The following is a 25997-nucleotide window of genomic DNA, read 5'->3' on the forward strand; positions in this document are numbered from 1 at the left end:
GAGAACCCATTCGAGTAAAATCTATGAATATAATGATTCATAATAACCTTACTACTCAAATAAAGGAGGCGCAACAAGGAGTTTTAAAAGAGGGAAATTTAAAGGATGAAATACCCAAAGGATCGGAGAAGCATCTTAATATTCGGGAAGACGGAACCCGGTATAGGGCTGAAAGAATTTGGGTACCAAAATTTGGAGATATGAGAGAAATGGTACTTAGAGAAGCTCATAAAACTAGATACTCAATACATCCTGGAACGGGGAAGATGTACAAGGATCTCAAGAAATAGTTTTGGTGGCCGGGTATGAAAGCCGATGTTGCTAAATACGTAGGAGAATGTTTGACGTGTTCTAAGGTCAAAGCTGAGCATCAGAAACCATCAGGTCTACTTCAACAACCCGAAATCCCGGAATGGAAATGGGAAAACATTACCATGGATTTCATCACTAAATTGCCAAGGACTGCAAGTGGTTTTGATACTATTTGGGTAATAGTTGATCGTCTCACCAAATCAGCACACTTCCTGCCAATAAGAGAAGATGACAAGATGGAGAAGTTAGCACGACTGTATTTGAAGGAAGTCGTCTCCAGACATGGAATACCAATCTCTATTATCTCTGATAGGGATGGCAGATTTATTTCAAGATTCTGGCAGACATTACAGCAAGCATTAGGAACTCGTCTAGACATGAGTACTGCCTATCATCCACAAACTGATGGGCAGAGCGAAAGGACGATACAAACGCTTGAAGACATGCTACGAGCATGTGTTATTGATTTCGGAAACAGTTGGGATCGACATCTACCATTAGCAGAATTTTCCTACAACAACAGCTACCATTCAAGCATTGAGATGGCGCCGTTTGAAGCACTTTATGGTAGAAAGTGCAGGTCTCCGATTTATTGGAGTGAAGTGGGGGATAGACAGATTACGGGTCCGGAGATTATACAAGAAACTACCGAGAAGATTATCCAAATTCAACAACGGTTGAAAACCGCCCAAAGTCGACAAAAGAGCTACGCTGACATTAAAAGAAAAGATATAGAATTTGAAATTGGAGAGATGGTCATGCTTAAAGTTGCACCTTGGAAAGGCGTTGTTCGATTTGGTAAACGAGGGAAATTAAATCCAAGGTATATTGGACCATTCAAGATTATTGATCGTGTCGGACCAGTAGCTTACCGACTAGAGTTACCTCAACAACTCGCGGCTGTACATAACACTTTCCACGTCTCGAATTTGAAGAAATGTTTTGCTAAAGAAGATCTCACTATTCTGTTAGATGAAATCCAAATCAACGAAAAACTTCAATTCATCGAAGAACCCGTCGAAATAATGGATCGTGAAGTTAAAAGACTTAAGCAAAACAAGATACCAATTGTTAAGGTTCGATGGAATGCTCGTAGAGGACCCGAGTTCACCTGGGAGCGTGAAGATCAGATGAAGAAGAAATACCCGCATCTATTTCCAGAAGATTCGTCAACACCTTCAACAGCTTAAAATTTCGGGACGAAATTTATTTAACGGGTAGGTACTGTAGTGACCCGAACTTTTCCATGTTTATATATATTAATTGAGATTGATATTTACATGATTAAATGTTTCCAACATGTTAAGCAATCAAACTTGTTAAGACTTGATTAATTGAAATATGTTTCATATAGACAATTGACCACCCAAGTTGACCGGTGATTCACGAACGTTAAAACTTGTAAAAACTATACAATGACATATATATGGTTATATATATAGTTAACATGTTTTTATTATAAGTATGTATCTCATTAGATATTTTAACAATGAGTTATATACATAAAAATGAGACTATTAATTTAAGAAACTCGAAAACGATATATATAACGATTATCGTTATAACAACGTCTTACTAGGTACATATGAATCATATTAAGATATTGATACACTTGGTTAATTATGTTAAATGATAAGTAAATATATTATTAAGTGTATTAACAATGAAATACATATGTAAAAATAAGACTACTAACTTAATGATTTCGAAACGAGACATATATGTAACGATTATCGTTGTAACGACATTTAACTGTATATACATCATACTAAGATATATTATATATCATAATATCATGATAATATAATAATTTAACATCTCATTTGTTATAATAAACAATGGGTTAACAACATTCAACAAGATCGTTAACCTAAAGGTTTCAAAACAACATTTACATGTAACGACTAACGATGACTTAACGACTCAGTTAAAATGTGTATACATGTAGTGTTTTAATATGTATTCATACACTTTTGAAAGACTTCAAGACACTTATCAAAATACTTCTACTTAACAAAAATGCTTACAATTACATCCTCGTTCAGTTTCATCAACAATTCTACTCGTATGCACCCGTATTCGTACTCGTACAATACACAGCTTTTAGATGTATGTACTATTGGTATATACACTCCAATGATCAGCTCTTAGCAGCCCATATGAGTCACCTAACACATGTGGGAACCATCATTTGGCAACTAGCATGAAATATCTCATAAGATTACAAAAATATGAGTAATCATTCATGACTTATTTACATGAAAACAAAATTACATATCCTTTATATCTAATCCATACACCAACGACCAAAAACACCTACAAACACTTTAATTCTTCAATTTTCTTCATCTAATTGATGTCTCTCAAGTTCTATCTTCAAGTTCTAAGTGTTCTTCATAAATTCTACAAGTTCTAGTTACATAAAATCAAGAATACTTTCAAGTTTGCTAGCTCACTTCCAATCTTGCAAGGTGATCATCCAACCTCAAGAAATCTTTGTTTCTTACAGTAGGTTATCATTCTAATACAAGGTAATAATCATATTCAAACTTTGGTTCAATTTCTATAACTATAACAATCTTATTTCAAGTGATGATCTTACTTGAACTTGTTTTCGTGTCATGATTTTGCTTCAAGAACTTCGAGCCATCCAAGGATCCATTGAAGCTAGATCCATTTTTCTCTTTTCTAGTAGGTTTATCCAAGGAACTTAAGGTAGTAATGATGTTCATAACATCATTCAATTCATACATATAAAGCTATCTTATTCGAAGGTTTAAACTTGTAATCACTAGAACATAGTTTAGTTAATTCTAAACTTGTTCGCAAACAAAAGTTAATCCTTCTAACTTGACTTTTAAAATCAACTAAACACATGTTCTATATCTATATGATATGCTAACTTAATGATTTAAAACCTGGAAACACGAAAAACACCGTAAAACCGGATTTACGCCGTCGTAGTAACACCGCGGGCTGTTTTGGGTTAGTTAATTAAAAACTATGATAAACTTTGATTTAAAAGTTGTTATTCTGAGAAAATGATTTTTATTATGAACATGAAACTATATCCAAAAATTATGGTTAAACTCAAAGTGGAAGTATGTTTTCTAAAATGGTCATCTAGACGTCGTTCTTTCGACTGAAATGACTACCTTTACAAAAACAACTTGTAACTTATTTTTCAGACTATAAACCTATACTTTTTCTGTTTAGATTCATAAAATAGAGTTCAATATGAAACCATAGCAATTTGATTCACTCAAAACGGATTTAAAATGAAGAAGTTATGGGTAAAACAAGATTGGATAATTTTTCTCATTTTAGCTACGTGAAAATTGGTAACAAATCTATTCCAACCATAACTTAATCAACTTGTATTGTATATTATGTAATCTTGAGATACCATAGACACGTATACAATGTTTCGACCTATCATGTCGACACATCTATATATATTTCGGAACAACCATAGACACTATATATGTGAATGTTGGAGTTAGCTATACAGGGTTGAGGTTGATTCCAAAATATATATAGTTTGAGTTGTGATCAATACTGAGATACGTATACACTGGGTCGTGGATTGATTCAAGATAATATTTATCGATTTATTTCTTTACATCTAACTGTGGACAACTAGTTGTAGGTTACTAACGAGGACAGCTGACTTAATAAACTTAAAACATCAAAATATATTAAAAGTGTTGTAAATATATTTTGAACATACTTTGATATATATGTATATATTGTTATAGGTTCGTGAATCAACCAGTGGCCAAGTCTTACTTCCCGACGAAGTAAAAATCTGTGAATGTGAGTTATAGTCCCACTTTTAAAATCTAATATTTTTGGGATGAGAATACATGCAGGTTTTATAAATGATTTACAAAATAGACACAAGTACGTGAAACTACATTCTATGGTTGAATTATCGAAATCGAATATGCCCCTTTTTATTAAGTCTGGTAATCTAAGAATTAGGGAACAGACACCCTAATTGACGCGAATTCTAAAGATAGATCTATCGGGCCCAACAAGCCCCATCCAAAGTACCGGATGCTTTAGTACTTCGAAATTTATATCATATCCGAAGGTTGTCCCGGAATGATGGGGATATTCTTATATATGCATCTTGTTAATGTCGGTTACTAGGTGTTCACCATATGAATGACTTTTATCTCTATGTATGGGATGTGTATTGAAATATGAAATCTTGTGGTCTATTATTATGATTTGATATATATAGGTTAAACCTATAACTCACCAACATTTTTGTTGACGTTTTAAGCTTGTTTATTCTCAGGTGATTATTAAGAGCTTCCGCTGTCGCATACTTAAATAAGGACGAGATTTGGAGTCCATGTTTGTATGATATTGTGTAAAAAAAACTGCATTCAAGAAACTTATTTTGTTGTAACATATTTGTATTGTAAACCATTATGTAATGGTCGTGTGTAAACAGGATATTTTAGATTATCATTATTTGATAATCTACGTAAAGCTTTTTAAACCTTTATTGATGAAATAAAGGTTATGGTTTGGTTTAAAATGAATGCAGTCTTTGAAAAACGTCTCATATAGAGGTCAAAACCTCGCAACGAAATCAATTAATATGGAACGTTTTTAATCAATAAGAACGGGATATTTCAACAATGACTTCAAAACACACAGAAAACAGCCTAAAACTCTCAAATTATCCTTCCGATACCATTTTACTAAACATCATCAAATATGGCGATAAATCTTCAATAATCTCATAAATCTTGGACAAACAACCCCGATATTGCGATGATGAGTGTGTATGAATTACGCAATATCAGTTTCTCAATGATGAGATAATGGATCAAGTAACGGAATTTGGTAATGACAGGTAAACAATAATAAAAGGAGGTGCTCACGCAATCAATTCCCCTCGGCATGGATTGCAAACAGCTAACCAATTATTTTGTTAAACAGGTATAATTTTTTATGACTAGTGGCCAATAATTAGACGACCTCAACTATCAAGAATCAACCAACTCTCTTCGGTCTTTCCCTGTCAGTCAAACTATACCTGACTAGTGACTGTGAGACTCAACGCAGTTCTACTCTCATAGAACCACAAACCACAACGGCCTCCCATATGCGATTACACGATTGCTAAGTTTCAATAGCAATCGATCACAAATCACACTCATATACCGATCTCTCGGGAATACTTGTGCAACTGTCTATATCACCAGATGTGTTGAAGTATAAATCATATATTGCGAATTAACTCTCGTTAACCGCTCAACAACCTATGTGATTGGAGTAAATCATCAAACCTAGCAATAATGGTTCTTTGGTTGAACAAAATAATCAAAAGTCGAATTAATGCAATAACACTACATAAAATAGCAATCCACAATCAAGGGTTCACAATCAAGTGAACAAACACAATATTTAGCCTAAGATAGTGCAAGAACAAATCACAATCAAATGATGATAATTGAAATTATAAACTTGAAATAAGGAAATGAGAACCGAAATGTACCGATCGCAATCATGAATTAATCCCAAATTATGGTTGACTAACAAGGATAAAAAGATGAAATAAAAATGTTAAGAACACTAAATTGGTTCCCAAAATCGCCTGGAGCAAAAAGATGCAAAAAATGGGATGTGTCCCTTCAAAAGGCTGGAAAAACACGTTAATTACCCCAGAAAAACCGTTGACATGTCGTGCCAAATGATGACTGAATTGGGCTGCTGGAGGGGTGACATGCCGTGCCAGTAGAGTGACACGCCATGCCACATTAGGATTGTGAATTTTGGGCCGCAACACTTAAAATCAGGAACACCAAACCTCCAACTAACCAGCACCAATGTAAACAATGATCCCGAAACATTGACTTAGCATGACTGAGTACATAGAAACTCAAGTGCTTGTCTCTAATAATAACCTTCAATCACCAATTCGGTGCACTAAATCGACTTTTGAACGCAAGTATCTTCAAATTTTCGCAACAACCTTCGACTGATGCTCCAAGAATATATTCTTCAATCTTTAACCACAAATGAGCTAAAAGGCTGCAAAAATCAGACAAAATCACGATAAACTGGAACAATATTACGGCACAAAATGTGGATGATTTAAGCAATATCAAATCCCCCCACACTTGACCCTTACTTGTCCTCAAACAAGAAATCTACGAAACAATTAAGTCTAAGGTATCCTCCGTTACAAGTTTAAAACAAGCGTTAAGAGAAACGTATGTATAAGCTATGACACAAGTAACATTAGTCACCTAAACATTCCTGCAAATCACACAAATTTTAAATTCTCAAAACTAGAGATGCCTAGCAATCGCAATTAAGCAATTGTCTCTAGAAATCACAATTAGGACCAAGATAGCATGACATAACACCTTACCAAATTGGGTAAAGCCTAAAATTCACTCAACTTTTCATCTAGGCAAGACATAGGGTCAATTGGAATTTACACTCCACGAATAAGGGTGAGCCAATAAAGTCAAGGTCGCCAAAAATACATTTGAACTGGCGTGAGCACCAAGCTTGATATCATTGGAAAACGTAACACGGGTAAGACATAAGGATTACGTAGATCGGGTTGTCATGGCACATATATAAAATGGTGTAAAAGCGAAGCTAACTCGTTATTACCAATCCATCGAAAAGTCACTATGGTCAATTTAAGCGTAACTACACTTGACCTTATCGGGATTCACACACGGGAGTCTTCTTTCGGAACCTTATTCGACACTCATACATTACAATGAAACAAAAATAACATAACCATATCTCTCAACAACCTATGTGATTGGAGTAAAGCATCAAACCTAGCAACAATGGTTCTTTGGTTGACCACAACATTCAAAAGTCGTACTAACGCAATAACACTACATAAAATAGCAATCCACAATCAAGGGTTCACAATCAAGTGAACACACAAAGTATTTAGCCTAACATAGTGCAAGAACAAATCACAATCAAGATGAACATAATGGAAATCATAAACTTGAATAAGAAAATGAGAATCGAAATCTACCGATCGCAACCGTGAATCAATCCCACAATATGGTTGACTAACAAGGATTAAAAGATGAGATAAAAATGTTAAGAACCCTAAATTGATCCCCAAAATCTCATGGAGCATAAAGATGCAGAAAAAATTGGGATGTGTCCCTTTAAAAGGATGGAAAAACACTTTAAATACCCAGAAAAATCGTCATGGCATGTCGTGCCAAATGCTGACTGAATTGGGATGCTAGAGGGTTGGCACGACGTGCTAGTAGAGGAGCACGCCGTGCCACATTAGGATTGTGAATTTTGGGCTGCAACACTCTCAATCAGGATTGCCAAACCTCCAACTAACCGATACCAATGCAAACAATGATCCTGAAACATTGACTTAGCATGACTGAGTGCATAGAAACTCAAGTGCCTGTCTCCAATAACCTTCAATCACCAATTCGGTGCACTAAATCGACTTCTGATAGCAAGTATCTTCAACAATTCACAACAAACTTCAACCGATGCTCCAAGAATATATTCTTCAATCTTTAACCTAAAATGAGCTAAATGGCTTCAAAAATCACACAAAACTATGATAAACGGGAACAATAGTGCGCACGAAATGTATATGATTTAAGCCATGTCACAATTCTCGCTATTCTTACATACTTCTGGCACATCATGTGGGCATCTCCACTAGTTATAACTATTAACTGGAGTATTATTTATTAATTATGCGAAATCGCGGATGTACATGATATATAAATACAAAAAAAATTATATTGCGTTATCGAGAGAACATTATATGTTAACCTTTAGATCAATTTAATCTTGAAGATTAGCGTAAACAAACCTTGTGCAAGAATATACACAAAACTCGAGAAATGATAATAAAAAGACATATTTTGCAAGTTACCATAATCCAATCAACAAATGCATCAAACCATGACGTGTATATACATACCAACCATGTATCCCATTTACAATCCACAGATGTATTCATATCAAACTCGAGAGAAGAAAAAGGACATATATATTCAGCCCAAATAACAAAAAATGTTTATGTCTACTTTACCATTTTAGCATTCTGGTTATTTAACTTGAAGATGCTTAAAACAAACAACAAGCATATCTACAAATAGACACTGCCAGCAAAGAAACTATTACAAAGATTTTTATTATGATGCCAATTAGTGTACATACTAGAGAATTATATAGAACAAAACTAGGGTAATCCTGTTTGGTAATTTTGATAATTTTAGTGGTCTTAATAATAATAGCATTGTTATAAGTCTTGTTTTATATAAGTACTAGCTATAGTTTTGTTTAATTAGTAAGTTGGTAGTTTTGAATTAGTAGTTTATTTGATCGAGTATCAGGGAGTAGAAAGTGATGATTTTGTGTGAGATATGGAGTACTTGCTCTACTCATTAGGTCAAATAGTGTAGTGATTTTGTTTGGATTTTCAGCACACATTTTTATGTTCCTTTGGCCATTATAGCTAATCTCTAATATGAATAAGGTTTGCAACCTTTTGTTTATACCTCAATTCTTTTCTTTTGCATATCGGAATACATACCATATTTGTACTTTTCTAGTTGAATTCATATTTACATTCTAATAAAGAAAGGGACTGATCGTACATTTAGTATCAGAGTTTAGGCTCAGTCATGATTAAAGGAAAGCAGTTGCATGCTGATTTATGATCAAAAAAATTAGCAAGTACAAAGCAGGATGAAGAAGCAGTAAATTAGCAGATTAGAAGCAGCAGTAAACAACAGAGGCAGTTAATAAAAAAGTGGTAAACAACAAAGGTGAAGATTATAACATAACGCAGAATCAGTAAAAAAGCAGTATAGCAGCAAAATAGCAGCTGAAAACGGCTTAAACATTAGCAGTAGCAGGAATCAACAACAAATATCAGCATGTGAGCAGTAGAGGATAGCAGGAAGTGTTACCAAGAAATATCAGCAGTTTACGGCAACAAGTAGTAGTAGAAAAAGCAGTACAAAGCAGCAAAAAATAAAAGGAAGTCATCAACTATCAAGAGGCAGAAAAAGATGTCAGCAAACGACGTGACACTAGTCATTCGTGAGCAAGGAAACGTACCAATTCAATGTCCTAAGTTAACCGAGACAAATTTTACCACTTGGTCTATTATGATCGAAGGGCATATGTACATTGTGATGCTATAATCGAAGATGAGGTAGATGAGAAGAAAAACTATACTACTAAAGGTTCAATTTATCAAACCCTACCGGAAGATGTTCTTTTGTACGTAGCCAAACACAAGAATGTAAAACATGTTTGTGAATCGATTTCCGTTCGGTATGTAGGGGCTAAAATGGTTCAAAAGGCAAGGTAGCAAACGTTGAGAAACGAATTGGAGATAATAAAGATTAAAGAGAATGAATTAATCAATGACTTTCCGGGTAAGATATATAGCATTGTTGCTAAATTCGAAAGACTTGGTTCTACTCTTCTGAGGAAGTGATTGTAAGAAAGTTTCTCAATTCGGTTCCAAGGAAATATTTGCCAATTGTAGCTCCCACTGAATAATATTCGGTACTCGCTTAAATGTCATTTGAAGAGGCTGTTTGAAGGGTGAAAGGTTATGAAGAAACGCTTCTAAGTCATGAGGAAAAGAATGAAGAAAAAACTAAAATTCTGATGGTAAATGAACAAAATTATGGTGAAAGTAGTGAATGCGGAAGAGGACGTGAAAGGAATTATGAAATAGGTGGAGGAGGACGAAGAAGAGGCCCGGGTCGAGGTGACAAGAGTGGGTTTAGGTGCTATAAATGTGGAGAGTATGGACACTTCAAAAATGAGTGCATGAAATGGAACGACAAAAAGGCTAACTTGATTTGAGAGGAAGAACCGACACTCTTTTGATGAAGACACAAATCAAATTTACGGAGGTGATTGTTGGGTAATTTTGATAAGTTTAGTGGTCTTAATAATAATAGCATTGTTATAAGTCTAGTTTTATTTAAGTCGTAGCTATAGATTTATTTAATTAGTAAGTTGGCAGTTTTGAATTAGTAGTTTATTTGACCAAGTATTTGAAAGGGAGGATATGATTTTGTGTGAGATATGGAGTACTTGTTCAACTCATTGGGTCAAATAGAGTAGTGATTTTGTGATGATTTTCAGCACACATTTTTATGTTCCTTCGGCTATTTATAGCTAATCTCTAATATGAATAAAGTATGCAGCCTTTTGTTATTATTCTATTCTTTGGGTGATAGATATGTACACAACATTTTTTTTTGTTATGTACACAATCAACATGCTTTACAGTATTGTACTATACAACACTGTTAAACATGGTAGTTGTGTACATAACAAAAAAATGTTGTGTATATATCACTCCCCCTATTCTTTTCTTTTGCATATCAGAATACATACCATATTTATACTTTTTTTTGTTGAATTCATATTTGCATTCTAATAAAGAAAGGAATCGATCCTACAAATCCAAGAAGCCATGCAAAGCCCACATAAACTAGCATGCCCATTGGGCCATACAAATTATATCAGCTAACTCAAACTACATTAGGTTCACGGGGTTATATGAAATGTACAGTAGTACGTTCCAAAAGAATAAAAAGGCAACTTAAGGACATACATAAAAAGTCTCCTTAAATTCTCCCTTGCAACTAATGTTAAGTTAGTTTGGTTATAACGACAAGGGCAGGTTCATACATCACAAGAGCATGCGTGAATCACACCCCAAGCATATATCATACATTTGCATTATTATTTTCTTCTTTTTTACAGTCTTTTTCCTTAGAGCAATTCCAGATATTGTCACCTGCAAAACAATGAGAAGGACTGTTGTAATGTAGGAAGCCATGCAGTGCGGAGCTTGAACGTTGCGCTTGGAGTGGCCAAATTTTGTCTAATGTGTGTTATGTTTTTAGCAAGAAAAAACGCTAACTCTAGCGGACAAAATTGCATATTTTATACACATTTTTAAGTGGCAATATCGATTCTAATTGTACATTATCTAAGTTAATTTATTAAACTTTAGCTTTAAAATTGATTTCAAGGTAAAAATGCCCAAGAGATATGAAAGAATGAAGTAGATTGTTGATGAAAACAAAAACTGCGCACCTTCACCATTGTCGTCATATCTTATTCATACGGACTCCGATTTAGTTGATTCAAAAACCCAAACGTCCGTAACTCAAAGGGCTTCAAAATACCATTACAATACTGAAACTTTTGGAGGGACGAGGGCCCCTCCTGCCCCTAATAAGCTCCGACCCTGAAGCCATGGTGGCTCCACTAACACGTCGGCAGAAGTCATTGAACTGTAAATAAACCACTCGATCCCTAAGTTACGTCCGAGTTGACATTGTGTGCGGTGTGCCACATACATGGCTATCTGAGTACACAAATTTTAACAATATATAAACATTTAATATAATTTGGAGAAAATAATTAAATGTACCAATTTCAACCTATATATGTACTTGTAAATGAGTTTATTCATGTCTTATTCATAATGAATCAGGTCAAATGGGACAAAATTCTAAACCATCATCACTTCCCAAAAAACAAAAAAACAAAAAAAAAAAAAAAAAAACTCACCACGTTTTCCGGCCACTGCTCGATCACCATCTTTGGTACTGCAAATTTTGATCAACTTTTCTTTCTTGTCTCTTTTATTGACTGCCCCAAATATAATATAAATAGAAGTCATCAACAAAATTCACGAGGACCTACTTTCTTAGTAGCCCACATATATATAAATTTTTTTTTTTCCTTTTTTAGCTTTTTGTGTTTGCCGACACAATAAAAAAAAAACCCAAGTAAAGCTTTTCATTTATCATCGGCGTGAGGATGAGCCGCCTAGCTAGACTAGGTTCCAAACCTCGAAAAAAATAATAATAATAAGAATAATAATCTCTTCCGATAAAGACTGGTTATCGTCGACAAAGTTCAATGCCTAAGTCCTGCTCAATCCTTAGGCAAAGCAAGCCACGACGTAAAAAAAAAAAAACGTTACGGAAAAAGAAACGCAGTCAAGCAATACGCAACCACATCAACGAATATCAGTCTGCTCGGAAAGAAGAATGTTATTTAGTTTTTAGCGTTTTAATCCAGTTTGACCGTTCGTTCTTCTCCCGCTCAAACTGCGGGGGGATGTTAACGGATATTAGACGTAGACAATATCTTATGTAATATTTAGTATTAAATGTAGGCATATCTATCCATATCTCATATTAAATGTAGGATCCCTAAAATCAAGGGATATGAGATCAAATCATGTACTATATATTTGGCCTCTTTGATCAATAAGAATCATGGGTGAATTATAACATTCTAACAATATTATGCAATAGGAATTATTAGTACTACAAATTGCATAGGATGTTACACCTATTGAAACCATATTTGATACTCCGTACTACTACTTTACAATGTCACAAATAATGAGCATTAGTGTAGCTCCAATAATATGTGGGAAGCAGGGGTAAAAATACCTGTACCCCAACACGACATTATTGGGCCTGATTTAGTCCGATTTTGCTTGTCTAGGGCCGAATATGGAGATGGTTTTTAATTTTTTCCGGGGTTCGAGTTCAGGGATGGTTTTGTATACAACCCCGTTACCCGACCCATATCCCGTATACCTGACCTGAGGGATTTTAATAATGATAACATTAGTAGAAAATTTTTGTATTACATTATTATTGTATGAATCTTGATAAACATAAACATAAACATATTAAAAATATTCCCTCGCCAAATGATCATTATAATTACAACATCACATTTTGTTGTTTTAATATTAATTTTTTATTTTAGTATGAAACTAGCAAAAGCTATATTGTCCTCTGAGCTGTATTAAGTTAGAATAATACATTATATAAAACCAGTACTTATAATAATCTAAAGATTTGCATCCTAGAATAATAGTACAACTTAACTTAATGAATAACATTTACTCCGTATCTTTGAAGACAATCGCCAGAACAGAAAAGAAATAATTGAAAAGGCTGCATGTGGAGTAATAAATTTTTTAGAAATCAAACAATTTTGGGGTGTGTTTGGTAGAAGAGCTTATAGGAGCTTATGATAGCTTATAGAAGCTTGAGCTTATGATTTTAATAAGCTCCAAGTAATAAGCTTCGTTTGGGAGACATAAAAAGTAGAGCTTATGAAAAACATAAGCTCTAGAAAAATAAGCTACTTCTAGTAGCTTATGAAAAAAAGTAGAGCTTATGAACTAGAAAATAAGCTCCAGCTGGTTTACCAAACACTTATAAAAAAATAATAAGCACCAGCTACCAACTTTAAAAATAAGCTCCAGCTCCAGCTCCAGTTATAAGCTCCAGCTCCAGCTAGTTTCATCCAAACACACCCTTGGTGGAAATCAATTGCTAAGAAAAGTGGATAATTAGGTGGAGAAGGGAGATAGTGTGCATACATTTTACTAAAAGAATAAAAAACAATAATGTGAAAGCACAATGTAGTTAGAATGTCGGGTCAAATACGAGAAACGGTTTATACAGTAAGAGCACTGAGAGTCGTTGCAATTTTTCACCGTTTCCCAAATTTAACGCCGGAGACGGCGGTGGTGTCGACTCCTCGCCGGCGTTAAACCACCGTTAAAGGTCGGCGTTAGAGCTCACCGTCGGGTGGGCGACGCCGCTCAATGCTTCTTTTCCTTTTCTTTCTTTTTCCATTAATTATTTCATATGCTGATTCCTTTTTCTTTCCCTTGTGTGTGGTTGCAGGTGGTGATGAAGGTGAAGATGGGGTGAAGATGAAGGTGCTAATGAAGGTGAAAGTGGTTACAGGTTTAGGGTTATAAATAAAAATTGGATCAAAATTTTGGCCAACTATCATTTGGGCCATTAAATAATGGCAAAAAAGGGCTGAATATTTTTAAAAAATTGATCCAATTTTTTTTTAAAAAAAATCACAATAATACTTATTCTTATTTATATTATATTTTTTGTTAGTTAAATATAATTGGATAATAAAAATAAATAAATAAAACTATAAAAATAAAATAAATAATAATGAATTGGACACTGAAATTTAACACTGAACGATTTTTCCTGTTTTAGCTTCAATGTTAAATCTCAGTGTTAAACTTAACACTGGGATTTAACACTGAGCCCAGTGTTACAACTCCTAGTGCTCTAAAAAACCATCCACATCCACCAATCAGGTAACTCCATTATTAATGTTGACTTACTGTAAATAGAACACACATATATATATATATATATATATATATATATATATATATATATATATATATATATATATATATATATATATATATATATATATATATATATATATATATATATATATATATATATATTAAATACAGCACAAAACATTTAATTTGTCATTTAGTATAAAACAATCAATTAATTCACATTTTTTGATATTCGATACATGTGAAAAAACTCGTTAATCCCTCATTTAATAAGTAAATGGAGATCCCTATTTACTCGTGGGACACCTGATACCCGAAAGTTAGTATAAGAAAATGGAAATCTGCCGAGTATGAGTTCGGGTTGTTGGAAATTTAGTGTAATTAAGGGATTTAATTTACACTTGTAAATGGGTTAGGAGGTACGGAGTATACACCCATTAAGTGATAGATTACCCGGATTCAAAAGTGGTTTTTCTTAATTTACTATCTTGACTTGGTCTACTCCGAGTTAATTTTAGCTTTTTGTCCAAGTTGAGTTATAGCTTGCTGTCTAAGTTAGTTTTAGTATGTTGTCCAATATGGAAAGAAATAATTCTTATTTTTGAAAAATATTTTTATCTTATGGAAATGATAATTCTTTTTTATTGAAAAGATTATTATCTTGTGAAAAGAGTATTCTTATTATGAAAAAGATTATTATCTTAACTACAAAGAATATTATCGATTGAAACAAGCACCTAAGCAATGACATCAGAAGTTTGATGAAGTGGTTTTAAATTAAACCAAATAGATAAATGTGTATATAGCAAATTTGATGATTCTAATAAAGGAGTTATAATTTGTCTACATGTTGATGACATGTTAATTTTTGGGACTGAACTAAGTCGGGTTGATTTAACAAAAGATTTTTTTTTCATCAAAGTTCTTCATGAAAGATATAGGGAGGTTGACGTTATCCTCGGTATTAGGATCAAACATGAGAGTAATGGAATTTCGATTTCTCAATCTCATTATATTGAGAAGGTCTTGAGAAAGTTCAATTGCTTTGATTGTACTGTAAGAACTAAATATTTATTGTACATAATGTATTTATGGTGTATGATGCGTGTATGAAGTGTACGTGTTGCTTGCTCGAACGTCGAAGGAAACTGGACGTTGTTTGAAGTGACAAGGTGTGTACGTATCTTTTCGACCCCAAATAAAGTTTGAGTTGATGTTTCAAAGCCTTACCATTGGAAAGAATATCTTATTACGTTTCCAACGATATTTGATTCATCGAAAACGGAGCTACGGTCAAAAAGTTATGGCCAAAACAAGTTTCTGAAATCTGACCTGCATATTGGAGCGGCGCCCCACCATTTGGCGCGGCGCGCCAAAAGCGTCTGATGCTTTTTTTTCCAGCATTTTAAGTGTTTAAATGAAGGGTATTATGGTCCTTTCGCATATGGACGATTTTAGGCCACAAAAGGCAGTTTGGGGGACTCATTCACCTCCACATATCTTTTTATTTCATTTTCTTTTCCATTTATTTCTCCATTTTCTCTCTAAACTCTAAACACACTCAAGATTCAAGTGGAGATTTGAGATTCAAGACTCGTGATTCGACTTTCGGTGCGTGAAGGTTTCTCGTTCCTCTCGTTCTTGGCTACACGAAAGTACAAATGGTAAGTGTTAACTTCAAGATCCATTTTTGATTGATTTCTCATATGATTTGGGGTTTAATTTGTGTTAATGATCTTGTTGGTTAGTTTAAAGAACCCCACTAGTCATGAACATGAAGGTTTAAACTAGTGATGATGAAAATGGTTGTTTTAATGAGATTAGGGTTTGATAAAGGTGATTAGTTGATTAAGGAACTTAATTAAAGGGTTTAATTCATCTAAGAGTCTTATGATTAAAGGATTGATGAAAGAACTAATGAACTTGAAAGTTTGACTAGTTTAGTTCATAAAATGGGTTTTTGAGTAAACGGCCCTATAAATTTCGTTTAATGGCTATAAGAGTTAAGATTAGCTATTTCGGGAACGCGGGATGTGATTTCATAAGTTTTGGACTTTTGAGTATCGTTTTATGCATAAAATGGTGTAAAACACACTTTAGGACCAAATGGGCGGGTCGTGTGTTTAAATGAGTGATCGGTTGACCAAACCATGTTTAAATGATGTTGTTGAGGCATAATCACAAGTCATTTAGGATTATGAAGGTTTTCGAGCGAAAAATGGTCATTGGTCAAAGTTGGTCAAGTAGGATGTTCTAGAAGAACATAAGTGTTGTTTGAGTCGAATAAGCATTGTGTGTAGCTTATTTGCATTTATACTTTGCGTAGGTGATTTGCGTGAAGTCGGTGGAAGAAGTTAAGATCGCGGGATCCGTTCTTCAAGTATTCGAGGTGAGTGGAATAATTATATGTGTAGGTATATAATGTATCTATTTGTTGTAGCGTGAAATGTGTAGTGTCGAGGTGTTAAGACACCACGTTTCACGTGAAGAGTGTAGCATCGAGGTGTTAAGATGCCACTCGGGTGTAGCATCGAGGTGTTAAGATGCCACCTAGGAGTGTAGTGTCGAGGTGTTAAGACACCACTCCGTAAAAATAATGAGTGATGCATCGAGGTGTTAAGATGCCACTCGGGGTGATGTGCCGAGGTGTTAAGGTGCCACCCTAGGGGTTAGTGGTGCGAGGTGTTAAGTGCCCTAACGGATGTTATGAACACCGATGGCGTTTTCGCGAGCGCCGTTCCCTTGTATTATTGGTTAACCATGGTTATTTGTGTTGTAAGCATATTATATTATTCGAGTTATATTTATATGTGGTTGTTATGCTAGCTTGTGGTATTGGAGATTTATAGCTTGTTATTGTGACGATAAGCTAATTGTGTTTGCTAGCATGTTTGCGGTTTGTGTAAGTGTTTGCAAGTAGGTATAATTATATATTTATTCGTATAATTATTGCATTCACTAAGCTTTGCTTACCCTCTCGTTGTTTACTATTTTTATAGGTTCAGTTGTGGACAAGGGTAAGGGCATTACCTTGGACTAGAGATCCTGCTTTATTGTAGGGGACGCTTTTGGATGTGTTGACTTTTGGGAGTTTGACCGAGACGTGGGTAGTTTAATCCCAAACGCCATGCTCATAGTGTAGTTTGGTACTTAAACTTTTTGGTGGTCGAAACTCATAAATTGTATTAAACTTGTATTTTGGGTCGTGTGGGCCCCGCTTGTAAAACATCATTTTTATGTTTGAATCGTGGTAGTTTTACATATTTGAATGTGTGGTTAAAAGCGTTTCGTCTAAAAATGTCGGGAACTAGTCGATCTTTTTCGCATTCCAAACTTTTTGGGACAGACCAGTTTGGCGCGCCGCGCGGCCATATGGCGCGCCGCGCCATTTGCTGAACGAGCAATTTTTTTTTTTGTTTTGTATTTTTACACGGGTTGTTCGTGGTTTGGTTTGGGTTGTTACAAGTGGTATCAGAGCATGGTCTAAGGGATTTAGGTGACTTGAGATAGGTGCCTAGACTTAGACTTTTGTGTGTGCTTAATTTGTTGCGGGACTTGTAGGATTACGGGTCGGAACGGGTTATAGTTAGTGCCTCGTTTGTAAGTGGACTAACGTTTATATTAGTAATGCGGATATTATTAATATATTATTGTGTTGTGATAATAATTCTCGCGTGTGATTTGTCGTGTTGAATTTGTTTGTGTTTGTTTATATCATCGAGCGGGGCGGTCGTTGTACTAACAAGTTGATACGGCGTGTATGCGTAATAAGGACTTGCAAACCTTATTACGGGTGCAAATCATGTCTAACAAGTTATGTACGACGAGTGTTTAGCAAGATGGAACGGTGTTGTGCGTATGGTTTACACGCTCGTGATCTAATCGTTTGCATTCCTTAGAATGAAAACGGAAGATGGATGTGGAACGAGTGAGCCTATTCACGAAGGGAAGGATGAGTTAACGTTAAGGATTGAGGCCGAGTTCGAACGCTATATTTCGATTTTCGCCGACAAGATTAAACAAGTTCTCCAAGAGTCGTTCTAGGGAATAGTGACCGAGATGGTTCGAGACCAAGTGCCTAAGGTCGTGAAGGGAGAGTTAGAAAAGAGGTTTCCTAAACCTCAAGGTGTCGGTGACAAAGGAGCAACTATGGGGATTAAATCTCATGCTCCAAAATTTGCAGATCACTCTTTGGGTAAGAGAAAGTTGGAATCAAGAGGTGCTCCTAGTAAGAGGGCGAGAAGTACGCCCGAAGGTGTTGAAAAAGTGAAGAAGAGGATTAAGGGAGGTTATGGGCCTACGTGCTTTAGGTGTGGAGGACGAGGTCATTTGGAACGGAATTGTACGAGTGTACCTTTAAGCACAATCAAGTGCTTTATTTGCCAAAAGAAGGGACACCGTAAGTCGGAGTGCTCCGAATCGTTTGTCGATCGGGTTAGGAGGTTAGAGCGTGACTTTCTGAGGGTCAGTGAAGCGCAAGGGTCCAACGATGATGTTTCAGGTATTTTCATCTTTGGTACAAATATGCCTTATTATTGTTTATTGTGTGCCGATGGATTCATGTATGTATTAGAGACTTAAAATTTGTTTCGTGGTCTAATTAGTCTCAAGTGAGTGTATGTTTCAAAGGTACCCATAAGGGTGCTGGATTAGTGAACTCGGTGAAGATTCGGTTTGTTAGCGATTTTGATGATAGTGCACCGGGGTAGCTTTTGAGTCGTTGACTCGTGGAAATGCGCCCTGGGGACGAATGCATTGCGGTAATACGTAGTATTAGTATGGGTGGCATTCCTAATGGAAACACCCTATGATGACGTTTGCATTGATGGACAAGGGCGTAAGACTTGGTGCAACCAAGCATTTCTTAGTGATGGGGTAAATGATTCTACTAGGCCATGAGAACGGACTTTGATATTAGGTTGTGAGCGCGGGTTAGCTTTTGTAGTGAAAGGGGTAAAACCCTTGAGAGCATGTGTGTATCGTTGACCGGATGCTTTCGTAGTGGTAACGGGTAGAAATGATTTGATTGTTGGAAAAGTCTACCTTGCGGGTAGCGGTAATTTCGTTCTAAAAGGATACGTGTTATGTGTGACAACCCGGAAATTTCCAACCAAATTTAAACTTTATCTTTATATTATTCCGACACGATAAGCAAAGTTTGTTAAGTTAAATCTCAAGAATTTTAAATTGTATTCATACATTCATTATAACCTCGACCAAATTCCGACGATTCACAAACCGTTATATATAAATAAATATGTATATATATATATTATAACTTGAGAATATTAATAAAGTATTAAACGTATAATACTTTACATGAACGTATTTGTTTCAATATGTTTATCGATGGAATTAGAAGATAATATCAAATGATTGATTTATCAGATACATTATGATATGATTACGGGTCTATGTTATGAGGTCCACTGTGATTTAAGAAATCTATTCTTTTTGACAACATTCGGAAAATGGTAAAGTGATTTATAAGTAAGAACGTGAAGTGTAAATAACTTAGATGTTGGATATCGACAAGTTAAGTAACTCGACATTTTTCATTAAGATGATTTCATACGTTTATTTAACCTTTGAACTTTATCCCATACTTCATCAACAAACTATAATTTAAAAACTTGAAACCTATTATGAATATATATGATTCTACTTTTCTAAAACATTTTATGATATAACAATTTCCATTATTTTAACCTTTAAACAAAATGATTCTTAAAAATATATTTGGTTTTGGAAAACAAAATTATTATATTTATTTGATTTAGTTTCAAACGTACAAAAACGTTTTCAGTTTAAAAAGAACTTTATTATTAAAACGTATATAACTTTTATAAATATCTAGAACCACTTTTGACAACTCATTACTTAACCAGTATGATAAAGATAACGATATTTATATTTTATTTTATTAAATATATATAACGATTTAAATTAATATTATATATATTTATACGCGTATTATACGTACATAGTTTTATACTTTTACTCTACTTAAACTTTACCTTTACTTTATTTTTACTTTACTTTAACTTTAATAATTCACTTTAATAATTCATACTTTAATAATTCACTTTAATAATTCATACTTTAATAATTCACTTTAATAATTCACTTTAATAATTCATACTTTAATAATTCACTTTAATAATTCATACTTTAATAATTCAAAAATCTATTATAAATAGAATTCAATAGGTTTCATTATTTCATAGAAACTTGAAAATATTTTTCTCTAAACTCTCTCAATCGATTTACATATATATATTTACTCCGTATTATTTCAAGATATTATTAGTATACATAAAATATTACGTCAGAGTGCTGTCCGAGTGATTTTGAAATTGTTTTTCGAGTGGGATTGGATTAAGGAAATTATGGGTTATAGCTATGGAGGTGATTGGGTATGGTTCATGGGTATGCTCGTGAGGTCAATATAGTGTTTATCATCTCCTTTGCGTCTACGTACCTTTCCTGCAATATTGAATCTCAATATTGATACGTGAGTACTCATAATTTAACTTTTACATACTAATAGTGTATCCCTGACTAGTGCTCGAGTATATAGGATTATACATGTTTGTACTTTTGATATTGCCTTTAGTTAGGTTATGTTGAATCCTGAATTAGTTATATATGCGACTGAGATAAGGTATAAGATATGCATGTCGTTGGAAAGGTAGAGAAAAATTAAGAACTTTTCATTTAGATATCGAATGATTTTGATGAACGGATGTGAAGTTATAGTCCATCGAACTTTTGTATTATTATTAAAAATGATTATTATTATCGTCGTTATTATCGTCGTTCTAGTTTTATCTTATTATTATTATTATTATCTTTATCAATAAAAGGATTTATCATTAAAAATTGTTATTTTTTTTATTATTACTATCGTTATTATCGTTAAAGTTATAATTAGTATTATTATTATTATCCAATTATTATTATTATTATTATTATTATTATTATTATTATTATTATTGGTATTATTATTATTATTATCATTATTAATATATATATCATTATTTAAAAATGGTTATTGTTATTGTTATTATTATTATTACTATATTATCATTAAGATAATTATTAGTATTATCGTTAATAATGTTATAGTAACTATCATTATTAATATTAGTGTAATTAAAACAAATATTTGTAACACCTAATTATTTTGATTACTATTATTATCATTATTACGAACACGATATAAAAGATGATTAAAAGCTATTAAACGAAACGATTAGGAAATAATGGGTAAGAGTATCATGATGAAATTAAAATATCATAAGATATTGATTTAGATAAAATTATCGTTCTTATTATTTTTATCATTACTATTATTATTAAAATTATCGTTAGTATTAAAACTATCATTTTAACAAAAATTATCATTTTAATAAAAATGTCATTGTTACTATAAAATATCATTATTATTATTATTTTAAATAGAATTATTATTTTAAAGATAATATTAAAAATTATCGTAAATATTAAAGTTATCATAATTAGAATTATCGTTTTATCATAATGTCATCTTAGTAATTATAAATATTGATATTTTTATAATAATAATTATTATTACAAAATAATACAACTTTTACTTACTATCATTATAGATATTATTTTATCAAATAAATATTTGATACAAACATATTTTACTACGTGTAATAACTTACTTTAATAATACCTATCATATTATCTTTATAATATTAAATGAACCCTATAAATTTTATTACTTAATATATATAAAAGTATATTTTATTATATAAATATAATATAAAATTTTATTTATTAATAAATAAATTATATTATTTACTCTAATAAATCTTTTAAAAATATTTAAAAATATAAAACGAGGATATTTAAACTATATATTAATCATGTATAGATTTTTGGAAATTATTTTGAGTCAAATTTACTTTTGTTGACTTTTGCATATTAGTCTCGAGCATTAGGATTGTGGTACACTATGACTTGACCTAATTTGTTAGACAAATATTGACCAACACATAAATATATATAATTAATTTAGGTTCGTGAATCCGAGGCCAACCTTGCACTTGTTCAATGACGTTATATGTATTTTTACTACGAAATACAGTATGGTGAGTTTCATTTACCTTTTTACCCTTTATATTTTTGGGACTGAGAATACATGCGCTTTTATAAATGTTTGACGAAATAGACACAAGTAATTGAAACTACATTCTATGGTTGAATTATCGAAATCGAATATGCCCCTTTTTATTAAAGTCTGGTAATCTAAGAATTAGGGAACAGACACCCTAATTGACGCGAATCCTAAAGATAGATCTATTGGGCCTAACAAACCCCATCCAAAGTACCGGATGCTTTAGTACTTCGAAATTTATATCATGTCCGAAGGAGGATCCTGGAATGATAGGGGATATTCTTATATGTATCTAGTTAATGTCGGTTACCAGGTGTTCACCATATGAATGATTATTTTTCTCTCTATGCATGAGACGTATATTTATGAGAACTGGAAATGAAATTCTTGTGGTCTATTAAAATGATGGAAATAAATAATTATGATAAACTAATGAACTCACCAACCTTTTGGTTGACACTTTAAAGCATGTTTATTCTCAGGTGTTAAAGAAATCTTCCGCTGTGCATTTGCTCATTTTAAAGATATTACTTGGAGTCTTTCATAGCATATTTCGAAGAACGTTGCATTCAAGTCATTGAGTTCATCAAAGATTATTATTAAATCAATTTATAGTTGGATAGTGGATATTATGAAATGGTATGCATGCCTGTCAATTTTTGATGTAAAGAAAGATTGTCATTTAAAAACGAATGCAATGTTTGTAAAATGTATCATATAGAGGTCAAATACCTCGCAATGTAATCAACTATTGTGAATCGTTTATAATGTATATGAACGGGTCCTTTCAGTTGGTATCAGAGCGGTGGTCTTAGCGAACCAGGTCTGCATTAGTGTGTCTAACTGATAAGTCGTTAGGATGCATTAGTGAGTCTGGACTTCGACCGTGTCTGCATGTCAAAAGTTTTGCTTATCATTTCTAGTCGGAAATCATCTGCTTATCATCCATAGGAAATTACCTGCTTATCATTATTAGTCTAGACACGTCTTGCTACATTAATTGCATGAGTAGTGTATAGACAAAATTCATATCTTAGCGTATCTGCTAAATCATATCTTATCGTATCTGTTACTTTAAACTTTGCCTGACATATCCCGCAAATTCCTCCATAATCTTTGAAATCTTTTGATCTCTATATATAGATATCCTATGTAAATAGAATACCACCCGATAGTCGAAAAATCATTTTATATCGAAAATCCTTTATCCAATCGTACGAAATGGAATTTGTCATCAGTTCAAGTCACTCGGATTCTGAAATGGAATCTCACTCAAGCTCCGAAAGCAGTGTGACCGGAATGGATCAACCAATCAGTCATCACCTATTCTGGATGAATTGGGGATGGGTTCGTAGCCTCCTCAATCATTGGAAACAAGAAGAAGGCGATCCTTTCCATCCACCACATTGCCCTCTTGGCGAAGAACCTGAAGCACTTACCGGCGAACCTGTTCGAGACACCATTTTCTCTCTCATTTCCAGGGTATCTCGTCACGATTATATACTACATCAAATTCTAGATTTTATTTATCCGCTCGTTCCGACCGACAATCATCCTGGAATAATAGAAGAAGTCAACGAACTTCGCTCTCGGGTAGTGGCTTTGGAGAATATGGTGCAGAGATTACAAACACCAGTAGCAGCACCAGCAGCATAACCAGTACCACCATCATCAACGCAAATAGTACCATTACCACCTCCAAGCACAACCGCATTGTAAACCTCAACTTCACAATCTGTCCCACGAGCATCAACGTCATACGCACCATAGATACCAAGGAGTACCAACAACAATAACTGACGAAGTATTAATTCATAACTTCATTTGAGAAACATTCTGCGGTGATTATATAATCTCTAAAGTCTTAGAGATTATCTAATCTAACCCTAACCATAAATCAGTTAAGCGAACCAAAATGATAGAAGGAAGAGTAGAAACCCTGACAAAAATGGTGTGTGATTAACAAGTTAAACTTGTTTTACCAACAGCATCAACAGTACCGTCAACGTCACCAGCATCGTCAGTACAGTCAACATCAGAATCAACAACACCTATAACATCACAAACTCCGTCAGTTCAAGAATCACTGTGGACATCATTACGAATCAATAACGTGTATATTGTATCAATAAGTTATGAAGAATTAACTCATTCCCTCTGAAGAAATTATATATATATTATATATATATATATATTTTTTTTGAAATAAAAAATAAATCTTTCCGTGCTAAGCTATTGTGTGTGAATCCTAACTACTCGGTTAATTCATATTACAAATATGCAATAATGTACGTCCCTCGCCCGCGACTTAACCATCGTTAACTACAATCTCTGTCTCAATTCAACAAATTCCAATTCCTAATAAATCAAGTATATATTTGATTTTACACTTCATCATTGATGTAACCGAAACTTTTCAGATAACATCATTCGTACTTTGCGAAGTTCACAAGAATTTAACGAAAACCAACATCACATCTCAACAAATAATGAAGTATTGATTCATAATTTCAATATTATTGAAGAAATACTTATGTAACCTCTAAAGCCTTCAAGGAATTATTCAATTCTAGTTCTAACCGTAAATCGAATGAGTTTAATTTAGTATTAACTCATTAAAATCTATGTTACATCTGAGGAGAATATATACATATATATTTTCATAAAGACTGTAATAAAATTCTTATGTACAAAATATTAATTGTGAAAATTTTTTAACGGGTAGGTAATACCCAAGAGATATATATAAATTCACAATTAATATGTTACATTCTTCGAATTAGATTAAGAAAAAATATAAATTATACTTCCTACTTTCACAATAATATACATTCTTTCATAGAAATCAAACCAACCATACTCATTAAAACCCAATTACATATTCTGATTTTAAAATCTCAGAATTCAATTCGAGATATAACCGGTACCATCACTTTTAGATTCCTACATCTTTCAAAGCTATACTTTGACTTCAAAAGTGTGTTAGAACATCAAATGTATACAAACGATTACAATCTGTGTTCAAACCCTTCGAAAATCTCTGAAGACACTTCAAATAATGAGCAATCGAGATGATGATCCAACCACATATTACCCACAGTTATGTACTTAAAAAGCTCTTGAAACCAAAGTCATAATTCAACACATATCTGTGTCAGATCTTTTGGCATTTATTAGAAAAAAAATAACCTTGCAATTCCTTTGCAAAGTAGCAAATTATATCACAGTTCCAGCAAGACAACTTCGATTTTTTCATTCGGAGTAGCCTTATCATAATTTTGATATATGTGATTACCCTTTTGTTACCGGAGAACCTTTCATATTCCACCACATTAGCAATAAACTTACCAA

This window comes from Rutidosis leptorrhynchoides, chromosome 1 (genome assembly GCF_046630445.1).
Source record: "Rutidosis leptorrhynchoides isolate AG116_Rl617_1_P2 chromosome 1, CSIRO_AGI_Rlap_v1, whole genome shotgun sequence".
Lineage (NCBI taxonomy): Eukaryota > Viridiplantae > Streptophyta > Magnoliopsida > Asterales > Asteraceae > Rutidosis > Rutidosis leptorrhynchoides.